Raw genomic sequence first — 19400 nt, forward strand, 5'->3', positions numbered from 1 at the left:
TACAAAAAAGGATTTTATATATCTCTGGTATAATACCATCATTACCCGGTGCTTTGTTTGATTTAAGCTTATTTATTTGTGTAATAACTTCTGTATATGAAATACTCTTGTCCAATAATTTAATCTGTTGTTTATTAAGCTTTTTATTCATGTTTGTGGTTATAAATTCCTTTATTTTATCTTTAGGTTCCATGTTAATGTTATTATGGTGAATTTTGTGAAAGTGATTTCTAAATTCATCTAGTATTTCTGGTATACTAGAAACATTCTTCTTTTTCCTTAGAGAAAAGATTTATTTGATATCGTTTTGTTTATTCAACCTTTTTGTTTTATTTTTAAGTCTATGTAAGTATTTGGGACTTATTGAATAAGACAAAAACTTGTATTTCTCTAAAGTTATTTTAACTTTATGAGTTAAAATTTCTTTGTATTTCTCATTTAGTTTGTTTATTTCTTCAATAACTTTCTTATCCATAATATTTTCTTTGTTATTATGTTTATAAGAGTCTAATTTACTTTGAATATCTAACAATTCCTTATCCCAAGATTTCCTTTTATTATTATACCATTGGATACTTTGTCCATATAGATATGATTTTAAGGCATCCCAAACATAAACAATGGAGACTTCAGGAGTATTATTTATGTCTAAAATGTTTTACTTCTGAAAGTATATATTCTTTATAGTCTTTAGTTGAGTTAAGTATGCTGGTATCCTTTGATCTGAACATTATGAGTATTTTTTATCATGAATTCAAAAACAATTGAATTATGATCAGATATAGGACATGAAATGATTTTGGAATTAATTAAATCTGTTACCATCTGGTTAGAAATAAAGACCCCATCTATTTTGAATAAGTTTTGTATCTGTTAGAAAAAAAGGTGTATGGTAATGACTTTGAATCTATCTGATTATTAATATCATTCAAATGATAAGAATTAGCAAAATCATTTAAATGTTTTGCATTAGATGTAGTTCTTCTTTTCCCTATAGTGGTAGTATCACTTTCATGTAGTATACAATTAAAGTCACCAGCTAAAATAATATCTCCTATAGAGAATGATATGATCTTATCAAGATGATGTTTCACTGTATTAATACCAATTCCAGGTATCCAATATACATTAATTAAAGTGTAAGTCTTCCCATTAATTTGTATTGTAACCATACAAAACATTCCTTTGTCATCCTGATAAGACTTAATGGTTTTAGGAATGGACATACTTTTATTCCATAAAATAGCCACTCCTCTTTTTTCTGAGTGTGCTCTGAACTAACCAATACTGCATGTTTGTGGCTAGTTTATCAATATCTTTTTTCAAGAGATGGGTTTCTTGCAGGAAGACTAAGTTGGCCTTATGTAAATTAATGTATCTTATTAGGTTTGTTCTTTTACATGGATTATTCAATCCATTAATGTTTAAAGAAATTCCTTTTAAAGATGTCATTTAGCATTTTAAAACTTAAGAATCTTATGATCAAAATAACAAATAACAAGATAAGTAATGTTACATCTCCTCCTTTAGGTGTACCTTTAAATATAGCTGTATTTATTGAATTTTATGATTTCAGATAGGATTCAATTTTGTTTGTAGTGACAATGAATGTACAAAATATATTGTGGATGTCAAAACTATATACAACAACAATGAACAAGTGAAAATAATGTAAGGATTAAACCTTGCATCCAGCCTGAGTTATAACCCAACTTAGAGTAGTATTTACCACCTGCTAACCCCCACCCTAAGCAGCAGAACCTCAGCTACCACCTTATCAATTTAATACTAGTTATATTTAACTGAGGTTAACAGTTTTCAGTTCAATTATCTAGCAAGACAAGACTACAGATTTGGTAAAACAGCATCATATAAACTAAAATAAACCTTTTTTTTTTTTTTTTTAAAACTGTTCATACTACTATATACATCCATGTAATATAAAACACTTGTATTCAAATAGCATTCAAATAATCTTGATGTTAGAAATCAAGAGGAGAGAAAAATAGGTTCTAACATTCATTTAAATCAAAAACTTTGGCTAATATGATTCAGACATTACATATATTAAGATGCATCTATTTTCTGTCATGTAAATGCAATCAACAGCTTCCAAAAACCTTGAATTGCTTGTATATGAGCATTTACTCAAACTCATTATTGTCAATAGAATAAAGTATTATATTCATAGAAATTGTTATAAATCATACTGTATAGTTATGCAGATTCTCAGAAACACTTATATATATATATATATATATATATATATATATATATATATATATATATATATATATACATACACACACATACACACACACACACACACACACACACACACACACATATATATATATATATATATATATATATACACATACATACACACACACACACACACATATACATATATATATATATATATATATATATACATATATACACACACACACACACACACACACACACACACACACACACACACACACACACACACACACACACACACACACACACACCCAAACATATATTTATATATATATATATATGATCTCACTGAGTTATGTCCTTACTGAGCACTATCTTACTTGCTGTCCCTACAATAAATCTGTCTGCTTTATACAAAATAATGCACAGCAAACACATTTTAGTAACCAGATTTTCCAACCATGCTATACTACTGCTTTAAAATATATCACATGACAATTTCTTCCAGTATAGAGTTATAAAATTATTTATGCTTGTCAATCAGATGAATTAAATGAGTTATAGTAATGTATATGTTTGGAACATAAGTTTTTAACACAGATTATTAAGCTGCTGTTAAGTAGATTTTCAAAAACACTTGAATAAATGTTTCATTTTCTATGCCTTCTAAAATAAGACATTTACTTACTACAAGAAACTGTATCATTTAAACTCATTATAACTGACATATTTTATGAATTATAACATAGATATTTAAGTAATTATATAAAATAACTCACATTTAGATGTTAAAGAGTTCATTTTCCTTCACATAGTCGCATTTGTATCATTTCTATTTCCTGGTAGAGTGTCATTGCTGAATCTGTGATGTGTCAGTGTGATATCTAGGTCAAAGGTGAGACTAGCTGCTTTCAGCTTCTCTGTGAGAATTCTGAGAGTTGAAGCTTTGAAGTAGCTCATGGACACTGTGCATGAGACAGCCCATATCCCAGATTGTCTCTCTTAACATTTTGGCGGGAAACTTATTAAAAACTAGTGACAAACATTCATTTAGCCGTGCAAATGCATCTAAACATGACAAAACCTTCACAATGTATTTACAGGTTATTACAGCCTCTATGTAAGTGAAATTAAGCCCAAAATTATTAATAAGTAATAAAACTCAATATTTTTGTCCCAACTCAATTTTTATGCAAATCTTATTATTTACTGTGTCTATATGATCAAAAGCATTTCTATATATTAATAAAGAAAAGAAAAAGAGTAGAAAGTAAAGGGTGTAAGGCAGAAATAAAAAATGTAAGAGAAAGCTATAAGAAGTATATACAATGAAATATTACTTACTGTTTATATTAATAGAGTTAAAAATAAAACATATTATTTACTATTATTTAGTTCTAATTATTATTAGTTAAAGCATGACAGATTATTTACAAACAAGCATAAGCAGTGTAATCAAGAAAGTATAATTAGGAATAGCATTTGAAGAACATATAAACTTTTTTACAAGGAATAAATATGTTATTATTCTATTAATCATATTTTCATTACTCTTCTCTCCCTGCCTTCCCCCACCCTTCACCCTTCACCCACTACATAATCTAAATAGAATGTCATTGTTTAAACAAAGAAAAGAAGAAAATGAGAAGAAAAAATAAATAAAAGATAAAGAAAAATGTATCAAATTACTAACCTTACTTCTCCTTTTCAGAAAGAGAAACAAGTTGAATCACAACTTGCCATTAAATCTCCAGATATTTTGACTAGTTATGAAACAAAACATTTCTTTGCACACAGAGAATAACTTTGATTAAATCTTTTTCAAGATATTTGTTGCTTCTTGGAAATGCAGGAACTATATTTAAAAAGATTAATAATGAAATAAAACGATGAGAGAAAAAAAACCTAGAACAAATCATTTGTTTTTTAGTCTCTTCTTCTTCTCTGAAGTCTTCCACAAAGTTTCAGTTGCCAGTCTCTTTAATGAAGGACTAGCCCATTCCATTTCTTCTATTTTATCCAAAATCTTATTTTTTTTGATAAACAGTAAAGCAGAGTCCAAGTCATCGAAAATTTTAGGACCATCAGGAAGGAAGATTTTAAGCTTGGCAGGAAACAGAAGGTATGTTTTAAACTGTGCTTTTTTAAGCTCCCTTATTAGTGGCAGAAAAAACTTTTCTTTTAGCTATTACCATGGAAGAATAGTCATTGTCAAAACGCACAGTTGTCTCATTAATCTTAACAGGAGCTTTAGCCCAAGCAGATTTAAGAACCATCTCTTTATCAAAGATGATAAAAATCTAACTATAACTGATCTAGGATAGTTTTTGTTAGAGTTAGTATTAGCTATAGATCTATGTGCTCTTTCGATACCAAAAGAGAATGCTTCTGGTAAGTCTAAAGTTTTAGGGAGCCATGTTGTTAAAAAGAAGTAATATTGTTACCTTCAATATTTTCTGGCAGTCCAAAAATCCTAATGTTATTGCGCCTAGATCTATTTTCCAGGTCATCCAGCTTTGTTTGTAAATGTGTATTTTGTTTCAGCAGAAACTCAATGTTGATTTCCTCTTCTTGTATTCTATTTTCCATGTCATTCACAGCTTCTTCTATGCCTGTCATCTGGATCTTCTGTTGTTGCAGGTCTATATGTAACAAGTCTATTTGTTTTGTAGTTTTTACTATGAAGGTGTCTATTTTAGTATCCATTTTATCCATCTTAGCAGTAAGTTGCTGGATTATAATTATCAGAGACTGAAGTTCTTTCTTGATGCTGGAGTCTTGAGAATTTGTCTTACTGGAACTCATTTCAGACTGATAAACTGACAGGAAAATTTCCAAAGTGATTTCTGACAGGAATATTGTTAAGATTTCCTTTCTTTTTTAGATATAGTTCAAGAACTATATAAAACAAACATATTTAGAAAGAAAATTACTTCAAAAATAATTTTTTTAAGTAATTAATTCCTGTCAGTGTAATGAAATTGGTGGAGCTGAAGAAATCTGCTGCTATCCTGTGTTCATCCTTGGCCACGCCCATTACTTGTCTTTTCTGACTTGATCTTTTCTCCTTCGTCATCCTCTCAACTATATCATTACTAAGTCTTAATACAGTTAAAGATGCAATGCAAGGTAATATTAAATAACCTTTTGGCACTGAAAAGTTACATATATCATTTTCTGTAAAACTGAATTATCATGATAATTGCAGATGTATAAAAATGACATATGCTAAAAACAATAAAGTGGAGAAATGGGGGGGGTGACAAAGCAAGAGGAGAAAGACAGAGAGAGAGAAAGAGTGACCACAGCATTCTTTGGGACACAGCACATGAGGTTATAATGGTTTGCATTGCTTTTTGGAAGCTGCCCTACAAATCTGCTTCATTGCAACTTGAGAACCTGGAAATTCACTGCCTGACTTCTTTCTCTGCAATTTAGGTGATTTTATTACAATTAAGGAAGAAGTGCAGTCACACAAAAGGCTTCTTTGGCTTAGAGAAGTGCATGTATGCATGGATGCTTGCTGCTTGAACTTATCGTAATGATGGTAGTTAAAGATTAATTATACAGTGGGTGTAGAGGGTAAAGGTGGGGCAGGAAGTGGGGATACAAAGCTCATATTAGTTCAAAAGTAGTTGTTTCATATACTACTGGAAAGGAAAGCAGCTTTATTCTGCCACACTTTCTACTGTTAATTTGAAAAAGCTAGTGTCTGTGTCACAAATGTACATATATCTTAGCAATTACTTTCAAATAAAGCTCCAGGTGGTGTGTTTTGGAGTTAGCCATTTTATTTCTTCCTTCCTTTTTTATTTATTGCATTTTGGAACCCTGTATGAGCAAATTACTAGAGCTATTCTTTTGAAATAATAACTGAAAAGAATGTTTGTACAGTGAAAATAAAAGCAAAAGTGAAAAAAGTGTATAGAAATAATGGGTCTGCTTCATTTGCTTTAACTTCCAATTGCCTGACACCCATTTGCCCGACACCAGATGACCGAAATTTCATTTGACCGAAATTTCATTTGACCGACACTTCATTTGACTGACAAGCATTATTGGCAAGTAAATGGGATATGCCCCCTTCCCCGCTGTAGTGCGACCCTGGAGTTAGAATATATAGTTAGAGGGGTGTGGGGCACAGCCCCCCATAATGGGGGGGTGTGGGGGGTGAAGCCCCCCACTTAATTTCATATTATATTGTTTAGTTTTAATATTGCTTAGTAAAACAAAAGTATGCCCCCCACACGCCCCCTAACTGTATATTCTAACTCCAGGTTTGCACTATAGTGGGGAAGGGGCCATACCCCATTTACTTGCAAATAACGCTTGGTCAAATGAAGTGTCGGTCAAATGAAATTTTGGGCAAATGGGTGTCGGTCAATCGGAAGTTAGGGCAAATGAAGTAGATCCGAAATAATACATGAAAAAAACAGAATAATTAAAAAATAAACAGAGAACAATAACTTAAAGGGACAATCCCAGGGATTTTTTTGTTGTGATTCTAGTCTTTGTTTACATTTTCAGACTGGCTTTCTGGGCATGTCCCAACTATGGCTGCAAGGGTTGGGGGAGGGTGCTTACAAGAAGCTTCAGAGGTGTTAGGCAGATTCCTTCTCACATTGCAGTTGTACTCACAACAGCTCTCACTGAGTCATTCATTAGTTTCAACTGTCCTTTTTATCTTCAGAGAAACTAGCTTTTCAGCAATGTTATGACTTGACTTGCTAATACCCTGCAGGAAAGCATTTAAGCAGTGCAAAGTTAAAACATTGGTAAACAAGAGTTTTTAGTTCATTTCATTTCAAATTTTATTTTGTGCCAATTTCTAAATGCTAGCTAAGTGCAATGATTTTTATGACACAAATGTCCTAGATTCTGTAGAAAGCATGTGAAAGATGCAGGTTTCAAACATTAGTAGAAACAGACTTGTTTCTTTTTTCATGTTCAAATTGATCTCTGAATACTAGCCAAGTGTGATGGTTTTCTCACCTGCTAAAAGCTCTATAAAAAGGCATATGTGTGATACAGGGTTCAAACATGAGTAGACAGGCTTCAGTTCCTTTTATTTTGTAGTCTACATTGCTCATATAAACTCAGAAAGCTGCTCGACTAACACAATTTGCATTATTGTGCATTTTCTGAAGGATAAAGAGTCTGAGCTCAACTATAGGTCATTATTTAGTGACTTTTATCTTCATTGATTTGGAGGAAAAACACAAATTTTATGAGGAACAGACCAAAAATATCAGATGAAAATCTGGGCATTCTGCAAAAATCTGGACAAGTTGAGAGGTATGACACAGTCATGCATTCCTTTAATTTCATATTTTATTTTGTGCTGTTCTCCTGCATTTCCTACTACACGTGCTGTATGCTACATGTTGGTGACTTAGTGGTAGCACTGTATGATATGCCCTTAAGCAGTTTTATTTCTCTTTCTACCTTACAACTGTATGCATTTGTACTTGATTCCACTGTTATCTGTAGACAGGTAACTGGAATGATACAGTGGGGGGGTTTTTTGTTTTCATTATGTCTCTACTGCCTGACGAGTGGCTAATTCCCTGTCTGACAATCCTTAGTCTTACATGACACTTTTCAAACTGTGGTTGCTGTTCCAAGTTACTCACATGAAGGCAACCTCAGACCAGGGACACAACTAGTATCCTACCCTCTTCACTACCTCATACTCCAATACCTTGCCCTTCGTGGCAAATCAGCACAAGATAGATACTTTTCCTTGTATATGTGTTGTGTCCAGACTTCATATACTGCTTTTGCACAATTATATACAGTGTCACTGTAGGGCTGCCACTTCTCCTGGTGCCTAAAGTCGGACTTTTGTCTGAAAATGCGAGATTTTGTAGGACAAACTACACCTACAACCAGTGCAAAGGACTGGACTTCAGTTTACTGCCAAAATAAAAGCTGATTTTTTTATTAGAATTTGATTTATTTATACAGTTTCATATAATATTTAAGTGTTTCAAAGACACAATATTGGATTTATGCATGGATTGAAGAAAATGTAGTAAATATTTTTGTTCTAAAATTCTCGTGCCATAAATAAATGATAAATGTACTTGAGACCATGCAGCTATGCTCCAATACACATGCTATTCCTGATCATACTATGACGTGCCATAAATAAATAAATAATAAATGTACTTGAGACAGTGCAGCTGTGCACTAATACACATGCTATTCCTGATCATACTATGTCGTGCCATAAATAAATAATAAATGTGCTTGAGACCGTGCAGTTATGCTCTAATATACATGCTATTCTTGACCACAATATGTCATGCCATAAATAAATAATAAATGTACTTGAGACAGTTCAGCTGTGCTCTAATACACATCCTATTCCTGATCATACAAGTCATGCCATAACTAAATAATAAATGTACTTGAGACCATGCAGCTGTGCCCTAATACATATGCTATTCCTGATCATACTATGTCGTGCCATAAATAAATAATAAATGTACTTGAGACAGTGCACTTCTCGTGGTGTGTCCTTTGGTGTTTTACTTGGATATTGGCTGCTGCTTTGTTTTGCCCGAGGATACTTTGGAGAACGGTGGTATTACAACACGTTTTAAATAATAAATGTACTTGAGACCGTGTAGCTGTGCTCTAATACACATGCTATTCCTGATCATACAAGTCGTGCCATAAATAAATAATAAATGTACTTGAGACTGTGCAGCTGTGCTCTAATACACATGCTATTCCTGATCATACTACGTCGTGCCATGAATGAATAATAAATGTACTTGAGACCGTGCAGCTGTGTTCTAATACACATGCCATTCCTGATCATACTATGTCGTGCCATAAATAAATAATAAATGTACTTGAGACAGTGCAGCTGTGCTCTAATACACATGCTACTCCTGATCATACAAGTTGTGCCATAAATAAATAATAACTGTACTTGAGACAGTGCAGCTATACTCTAATACACATGCTATTCCTGATCATATAAATCATGCCATAAATAAATAATAAATGTACTTGAGACCGTACAGCTGTGCTCTAATACACATGCTACTCTTGATCATACTATGTCATGCCATAAATAAATAATAATGCTCTAATACACGTGCTATTCCTGACCATACAAGTCGTGCCATAAATAAATAATAAATGTACTTGAGACCGTGCATCTGTGCTCTAATAGACATGCCATTCCTGATCATACTATGTCGTGCCATAAGTAAATAATAAATGTACTTAAGACCGTGCAGCTGTGCTCTTATAAATGTGCTACTCCTGTTCATACTATGTCATGCCATAAATAAATAATAAATGTACTTGAGACCGTGCAGCTGTGCTCTAATACACATGCCATTCCTGATCATACTATGTTGTGCCATAACTAAATAATAAATAAATAAATGTACTTGAGACAGTGCAGCTGTGTTCTAATATACATGCTATTCCTGATCCTACTATGTTGTGCCATAAATAAATAATAAATGTGCTTATGACTGTGCAGCTATGCTCTAATACGTGTGCTATTCCTGATCATACAAGTCGTGCCATAAATAAACAGTAAATGTACTTGAGACCGTGCAGCTGTGCTCTAATACACATGCTATTCCTGATCATACAAGTCGTGCCATAAATAAATAATAAATGTACTTGAGACCGTGTAGCTGTGCTCTAATACACATGATATTCCTGATCATAGAAGTCGTGCTATAAATAAATAAATAATAAATGTACTTGAGCCCATGCAGCTATGCTCTAATACACATGCTATTCCTGATCATAGAAGTCGTGCCATAAAGAAATAAATAATAAATGTACTTGAGACCATGCAGCTGTGCTCTAATACACATGCTATTCCTGATCATACAAGTCATGCCATAAATAAATAATAAATGTACTTGTGGCCATGCAGCTGTGCTCTAATACACGTTATTCCTAATCATATTGTGTCGAGACATAAATACATAATAACTGTACTTGAGACCGTGCAGCTGTGCTCTAATACACATGCTATTCCTGATCATACAAGTCATGCCATAAATAAATAATAAATGTACTTGAGACCATGCAGCTGTGCTCTAATACACATGCTACTCCTGATCATACTATGTTGTGCCATAAATAAATAATAAATGTACTTGAGACAGTGCAGCTATGCTCTAATACTTGTGCTATTCCTGAACATACTATGTTGTACCATGAATAAATAATAAGTGTACTTGAGACCATGCAGCTATGCTCTAATACACATGCTATTCCTGATCATACTATGTCGTGCCATAAATAAATAATAAATGTATTTGAGACAGTGAAGCTGTGCTCTAATACACATGATATTCTGGAAGATACTATATTGTGCCATAAATAAATAATAAACGTATTTGAGACCGTGCAGCTGTGCTCTAATACACATGCTACACCTGATCATACTATGTCATGCCATAAATAAATAATAAATGTACTTGAGACAGTGCAGCTGTGCTCTAATACACATGGTATTCCTGATCATACTATGTCATGCCATAAATAAATAATAAATGTACTTGACACCATGCAGCTATGCTCTAATACACGTGCTATTCCTGATCATACAAGTTGTGCGATAAATAAATAATAACTGTACTTGAGACCGTGCAGCTGTGCTCTAATATACATGCTATTACTGATCATACAAGTCGTGCCATAAATAAATAATAAATGTACTTGAGACCATGCAGCTGTGCTCTAATACACATACTATTCCTGATCATACAAGTCGTGCCATAAATAAATAATAAATGTACTTGAGACCATGCAGCTGTGCTCTAATACACATTCTATTCCTGATCATACAAGTCGTGCCATAAATAAATAATAAATGTACTTGAGACAGTGCAGCTGTGCTCTAATACACATGCTATTCCTGATCATACAAGTCGTGCCATAAATAAATAATAAATGTACTTGATACAGTGCAGCTGTGCTCTAATACACATGCTACTCCTGATCATACAAGTTGTGCCACAAATAAATAATAAATGTACTTGAGACCATGCAGCTGTGCTCTTATACAAGTGCTATTCCTGATCATACAAGTCGTGCCATGAATAAATAATTAATGTACTTGAGACAGTGCAGCTGTGCTCTAATACACATGCTATTCATAATCATACAAGTCGTGCCATAAATAAATAATAAATGTACTTGAGACAGTGCAGCTATGCTCTAATACACATGCTATTCCTGATCATACAAGTCGTGCCATAAATAAATATTAAATGTACTTGAGACCGTGCAGCTGTGCTCTAATACACATGCTATTCCTGATCATACTATGTTGTTCCATAAATAAATAATAAATGTACTTGAGACCATGCAGCTGTGCTCTAATACACATGCTATTCCTGATCATACAAATCGTGCCATAAATAAATAATAAATGTACTTGAGACCGTGCAGCTGTGCTCTAATACACATGCTACTCCTGATCATACTGTGTTGTGCCATAAAAAAATAATAAATGTACTTGAGACAGTGCAGCTGTGCTCTAATTGTTGTGCCATAAATAAATCATAAATGTAGTTGAGACAGTGTAGCTGTGCTCTAATACACATGCTATTCTTGATCATATTGTGTCGTGCCATAAATAAATAATAAATGTACTTGAGACCATGCAGCTGTGCTCTAATACACATGCCATTCCTGATCATACTTTGTCGTGCCATAAATAAATAATAAATGTACTTGACAGTGCAGTTGTGCTCTAATACACATGCTACTCCTGATCATATAAGTCATGCCATAAATAAATAATAACTGTACTTGAGACAGTACAGCTATACTCTAGTACACATGCTATTCCTGATCATACAAATCATGCCATAAATAAATAATAAATGTACTTGAGATCGTGCAGCTGTGCTCTAATACACATGCTACTCCTGATCATACTATGTCATGCCATAAATAAATAATAATGCTCTAATACACGTGCTATTCCTGACCATACAAGTCGTGCCATAAATAAATAATAAATGTACTTGAGACTGTGTAGCTGTGCTGTAATACACATGCCATTTCTGATCATACAAGTTGTGCCATAAATAAATAATAAATAATAAATGTACTTGAGACCGTGCAGCTGTGCTCTAATACACATGCCATTCCTGATCATACTATGTTGGGCCATAAATAAATAACAAATAAATAAATGTACTTGAGACAGTGCAGCTGTACTCTAATATAAATGCTATTCCTGATCCTACTATGTCGTGCCATAAATAAATAATAAATGTACTTATGACTGTGCAGCTATGCTCTAATACATGTGCTATTCCTGATCATACAAGTCATGCCATAAATAAATAATAAATGTACTTGAGACCGTGTAGCTGTGCTCTAATGCACATGATATTCCTGATCAGAGAAGTCGTGCCATAAATAAATAAATAATAAATGTACTTGAGACCATGCAGCTGTGCTCTAATACATATGCTATTCCTGATCACAGAAGTCGTGCCATAAAGAAATAAATAATAAATGTACTTGAGACCATGCAGCTGTGCTCTAATAGAGATGCTATTCCTGATCATATAAGTCGTGCCATAAATAAATAATAAATGTACTTGAGACCATGCAGCTGTGCTCTAATACACATGCTATTCCTGATCATACAAGTTGTGCCATAAATAAATAATAAATGTACTTCAGACCATGCAGCTGTGCTCTAATACATGTTATTCCTGATCATACTGTGTCGAGACATAAATACATAATAACTGTACTTGAGACCATGCAGCTGTGCTCTAATACACGTGCTATTCCTGATCATACTATGTCGTGCCATGAATAAATAATAAATGTACTTAAGACCATGCAGCTATGCTCTAATACACATGCTATTCCTGATCATACTATGTTGTGCCATAAATAAATAATAAATGTACTTGAGACAGTGCAGCTGTGCTCTAAAACACATGCTATTCCGGAAGATACTATGTTGTGCCATAAATAAATAATAAATGTACTTATGACCGTGCAGCTGTGCTCTAATACACATGCTACTCCTAATCATACAAGTCGTGCCATAAATAAATAATAAATGTAGCTGAGACCGTGCCACTGTGCTCGAATACACATGCTATTTCTGATCATACAAGTTGTGCCATAAATAAATAATAAATGTACTTGAGACCGTGCAGCTGTGCTCTAATACAACTAGAGTAATGCAGGAAACCATTGGAATATGTTGGTTTCCTGTAGATGTTACTCTTAAATCTCCTATTCAAACAATCCTTGTGAAGCAAAATGTCCAAAAAACTAATTTCAGTGTAGTTGAATTTGAACGTAAACTCTAAAAAATTAGTTAATTCGGTAATAGACTTGATGAAATGAGGAATGTGGTCCGAGTGCCCCTTCCACAGAATGAACATGTTGTCCTGGTACCTAGTGTACCAGGCGACTTGAGTTTGAAACATGGGGTTTTGAAATAATAATGTGTTCTCCCATTGAGCCAAGACACAGTTAGCATACGCCCCCCCACAGGGTGAACCCATGGCTACCCCTGATGTTTGTGTGAAGGTGCGACCTTCGAACTTGAAAACATTGTTGTAAAGAATAAGCTCCAAGAGTGTCTCAACCAAATAAATGATTTTGTCATTTACTTTCCTATCAAATAGGAAGTCCCTGATCCACTCCAGGCCAATATTGTGTGGTATCACAGTATATAGATCTTTTATATCAACTGTGAGGAGTACAAATGCTGGATCGAATTGAATTTTGTTAATAGCATTCAAAAAACTCCAGGAATCCTTACAAATGTGTTTTTCCTTTGCTAACAATGGCTTAAGTAAAGTGTCAACATACTTAGCACATGCACTCGTAATGGATCCTCTACCATCTACAACAGGCCTAAAAGGTGGATCTTGGATGGACTTGTGAATTTTGGGTACTCCGAAGAACACTGGCAACCTAGGTGACGACACAGTTAAATAACTGTGCAGGTTAGTGTCAATGTACTCCTCCAGAAATAGATCTTCTAAAGTGTTTCGGATTTTCTTATAGGCTATGTTGATTTCATTGATACTAATCTCTTGATATGGCCCCCGCTCTAAATGTTTTGAAATTTTCTCAACATAGACATAATGGTCCATGAAGATGAGCCCATTCCCTTTATCGGGTTTCATCACTCTAATGTTGCAGTCCTTCAAAGTACAAATCAAGTCCCTATCCTGTGCTGTTATATTTGATTTAGCACCTTTGCGTTGGGGACGACTAGTGGCCAAGTGTCTGAAGTCCAGTTCGCATGCTAGGTCGAAAGCTTTAAGGTTCTGTGTCAGGGGTGGGTTAAAAACACTAGCTATCCTGAAGGGATTCACCAAACTAGGCATGTTCCCTAGCAAAATTCGCAGATTCAATTTTCGTATAAACAATTTCAAGTCTATAATTGTTTTCACCATGTCAAAGTGCGTGTCTGGGACAAAGTTTAGCCCTTTGGAGAAAAAGTCACACGTACTCTGATCAACATAAAAGGAAGTGAAATTGTATATTTTAAAATCCCCTTCAGTGCTGTGTATAATTCTTAAACCCATTGCAGAGGAAGCTACCTCTTCCACTGGTTCCTTTTGTTCTTCGGGGAATGATGGTTCCCATTCGACCTCAAGTTCCTCTGGTTTGGGATCCTGTCCTTGCCGAAAACCCTGAGCATCCAGTTGCTCACTAGTATTGTTATTATTGTTTTGAATGTAATGGTTGCTCCCATTAGTATTGTTGTTATCTTTCCCTTGGGTTTGGTTACTACCTCCTTGGTCATTGATACGTAATTCTTGACACACTGGCTGCAGAGGCGCAGGAAGGTGATTGCTGGTAGATAGAGGTTCATCATGCGCCCTTACCTGGTGTGCAGTATCGGTGCCTCTAACGGTGTATTTGGTCTGGTTTACTAATGGGGGTGGTGGGTAAGCCTTATTGTTGGAGTACTGGAATACATCCCGGTCAATCTTCTTTTTCTTGTTGTTTGATAATTTGAGCATTGTTGCATCAATGCTAGAAAAAATCCGCGAGTATTCATATCTGTATCTATTAAAATCTGAATTATTTTTGATGTCCTTGTTCCAACAGCTCTAAACACGATATATATTTGTTGCAAATAATGGCTTATCAGTGTTTGCATAAATTCAAACCCTGTTTATCAAAAAGATTCAGTGTAGCTGTTTGTGAAAATCAGAACAGTTTCATATGATATTTAAGTGTTTCAAAGACACAATATTGGATTTATGCATGGATTGAAGAAAATGTAGAAAATATTTTTGTTCTAAAATTCTCGTGCCATAAATAAATGATAAATGTACTTGAGACCATGCAGCTATGCTCCAATACACATGCTATTCTTGATCATACTATGACGTGCCATAAATAAATAAATAATAAATGTACTTGAGACAGTGCAGCTGTGCACTAATACACATGCTATTCCTGATCATACTATGTCGTGCCATAAATAAATAACAAATGTACTTGAGACCGTGCAGTTATACTCTAATATACATGCTATTCTTGACCACAATATGTCATGCCATAAATAAATAATAAATGTACTTGAGACAGTTCAGCTGTGCTCTAATACACATCCTATTCCTGATCATACAAGTCGTGCCATAACTAAATAATAAATGTACTTGAGACCATGCAGCTGTGCCCTAATACATATGCTATTCCTGATCATACTATGTCGTGCCATAAATAAATAATAAATGTACTTGAGACAGTGCAGCTGTGCTCTAATACACATGCTATTCCTGATCATACAAGTCGTGCCATAACTAAATAATAAATGTACTTGAGACCGTGTAGCTGTGCTCTAATACACATGCTATTCCTGATCATACAAGTCGTGCCATAAATAAATAATAAATGTACTTGTGGCCATGCAGCTGTGCTCTAATACACGTTATTCCTGATCATATTGTGTCGAGACATAAATACATAATAACTGTACTTGAGACCGTGCAGCTGTGCTCTAATACACGTGCTATTCCTGATCATACAAGTCATGCCATAAATAAATAATAAATGTACTTGAGACCATGCAGCTGTGCTCTAATACACATGCTACTCCTGATCATACTATGTTGTGCCATAAATAAATAATAAATGTACTTGAGACAGTGCAACTATGCTCTAATACATGTGCTATTCCTGAACATACTATGTTGTACCATGAATAAATAATAAGTGTACTTGAGACCATGCAGCTATGCTCTAATACACATGCTATTCCTGATCATACTATGTCGTGCCATAAATAAATAATAAATGTATTTGAGACAGTGAAGCTGTGCTCTAATACACATGATATTCTGGAAGATACTATATTGTGCCATAAATAAATAATAAATGTATTTGAGACCGTGCAGCTGTGCTCTAATACACATGCTACTCCTGATCATACAAGTCGTGCCATAAATAAATAATAAATGTAGTTGAGACCATGCTGCTGTGCTCAAATACACATGCTACACCTGATCATACTATGTCGTGCCATAAATAAATAATAAATGTACTTTAGACCGTGCAGCTGTGCTCTAATACACATGCTACTCCTGATCATACTATGTCATGCCATAAATAAATAATAAATGTACTTGAGACAGTGCAGCTGTGCTCTAATACACATGGTATTCCTGATCATACTATGTCATGCCATAAATAAATAATAAATGTACTTGACACCATGCAGCTATGCTCTAATACACGTGCTATTCCTGATCATACAAGTTGTGCGATAAATAAATAATAACTGTACTTGAGACCGTGCAGCTGTGCTCTAATATACATGCTATTACTGATCATACAAGTCGTGCCATAAATAAATAATAAATGTACTTGAGACCGTGCAGCTGTGCTCTAATACACATACTATTCCTGATCATACAAGTCATGCCATAAATAAATAATAAATGTACTTGAGACCATGCAGCTGTGCTCTAATACACATGCTATTCCTGATCATACAAGTCGTGCCATAAATAAATAATAAATGTACTTGAGACCGTGCAGCTGTGCTCTGATACACATTCTATTCCTGATCATACAAGTCGTGCCATAAATAAATAATAAATGTACTTGAGACAGTGCAGCTGTGCTCTAATACACATGCTATTCCTGATCATACAAGTCGTGCCATAAATAAATAATAAATGTACTTGATACAGTGCAGCTGTGCTTTAATACACATGCTACTCCTGATCATACAAGTTGTGCCACAAATAAATAATAAATGTACTTGAGACCATGCAGCTGTGCTCTTATACAAGTGCTATTCCTGATCATACAAGTCGTGCCATGAATAAATAATTAATGTACTTGAGACAGTGCAGCTGTGCTCTAAAACACATGCTATTCATAATCATACAAGTCGTGCCATAAATAAATAATAAATGTACTTGAGACAGTGCAGCTATACTCTAGTACACATGCTATTCCTGATCATACACATCATGCCATAAATAAATAATAAATGTACTTGAGACCGTGTAGCTGTGCTCTAATACACATGCTACTCCTGATCATACTATGCCGTGCCATAAATAAATAATAATGCTCTAATACACGTGCTATTCCTGACCATACAAGTCGTGCCATAAATAAATAATAAATGTACTTGAGACTGTGTAGCTGTGCTGTAATACACATGCCATTTCTGATCATACAAGTTGTGCCATAAATAAATAATGAATAATAAATGTACTTGAGACCGTGCAGCTGTGCTCTAATACACATGCCATTCCTGATCATACTATGTTGTGCCATAAATAAATAACAAATAAATAAATGTACTTGAGACAGTGCAGCTGTACTCTAATATACATGCTATTCCTGATCCTACTATGTCGTGCCATAAATAAATAATAAATGTACTTATGACTGTGCAGCTATGCTCTAATACATGTGCTGTTCCTGATCATACAAGTCGTGCCATAAATAAACAGGAAATGTACTTGAGACTGTGCAGCTGTGCTCTAATACACATGCTATTCCTTATCATACAAGTTGTGCCATAAATAAATAATAAATGTACTTAAGACCGTGTAGCTGTGCTCTAATACACATGATATTCCTGATCAGAGAAGTCGTGCCATAAATAAATAAATAATAAATGTACTTGAGACCATGCAGCTGTGCTCTAATACACATGCTATTCCTGATCATACTGTGTCGTGCCATAAATAAATAATAAATGTACTTGAGACCGTGCAGCTGTGCTCTAATACACACGCTATTCCTGATAATACAAGTCGTGCCATAAATAAATAATAAATGTACTTGAGACCGTGCAGCTCTGCTCTAATACACATGCTATTCCTGATCATACAAGTCATGCCATAAATAAATAATAAATGTACTTGAGACTGTGCAGCTATGCTCTAATACACATGCTATTCCTGATCATACTATGTTGTTCCGTAAATAAATAATAAATGTACCATGAACAAAAAAGCTTCACACAATATTGGCCTGGAGTGGATCAGGGACTTCCTATTTGATAGGAAAGTAAATGACAAAATCATTTATTTGGTTGAGACACTCTTGGAGTTTATTCTTTACAACAATGTTTTCAAGTTCGAAGGTCGCACCTTCACACAAACATCAGGGGTAGCCATGGGTTCACCCTGTGGGGGGGGCGTATGCTAACTGTGTCTTGGCTCAATGGGAGAACACATTATTATTTCAAAACCCCATGTTTCAAATTAAGCCTGGTACACTAGGTACCAGGATGACATGTTCATTCTGTGGAAGGGGCACTCGGACCACATTCCTCATTTCATCAAGTCTATTACCGAATTAACTAATTTTTTAGAGTTTACGTTCGAATTCAACTACACTGAAATTTGTTTTTTGGACATTTTGCTTCACAAGGATTGTTTGAATAGGAGATTTGAGAGTAACATCTACAGGAAACCAACATATTCCAATGGTTTCCTGCATTACTCTAGTTGCCACCCGCACCACCAAAAGAAAGCAGTCATAAAAGGGCAGATGGTGCGGGCGGCAAGAATGGTAACCGATGACAATGATTTTAATGTAGAATGCAAGAAGCTAGTTGATATGTTCAGTAACAGAGGCTACCCGATTGAATTGATAAAGGAAATCATAGAGGAAGTCAAACATAAACGTAGAACGGGACATTTTAGCCCCATCCTATCCTCCCA

The sequence above is a fragment of the Protopterus annectens genome, chromosome 6.part0, assembly GCF_019279795.1.
Source record: "Protopterus annectens isolate FY-2018-M chromosome 6.part0, PAN1.0, whole genome shotgun sequence".
Lineage (NCBI taxonomy): Eukaryota > Metazoa > Chordata > Ceratodontiformes > Protopteridae > Protopterus > Protopterus annectens.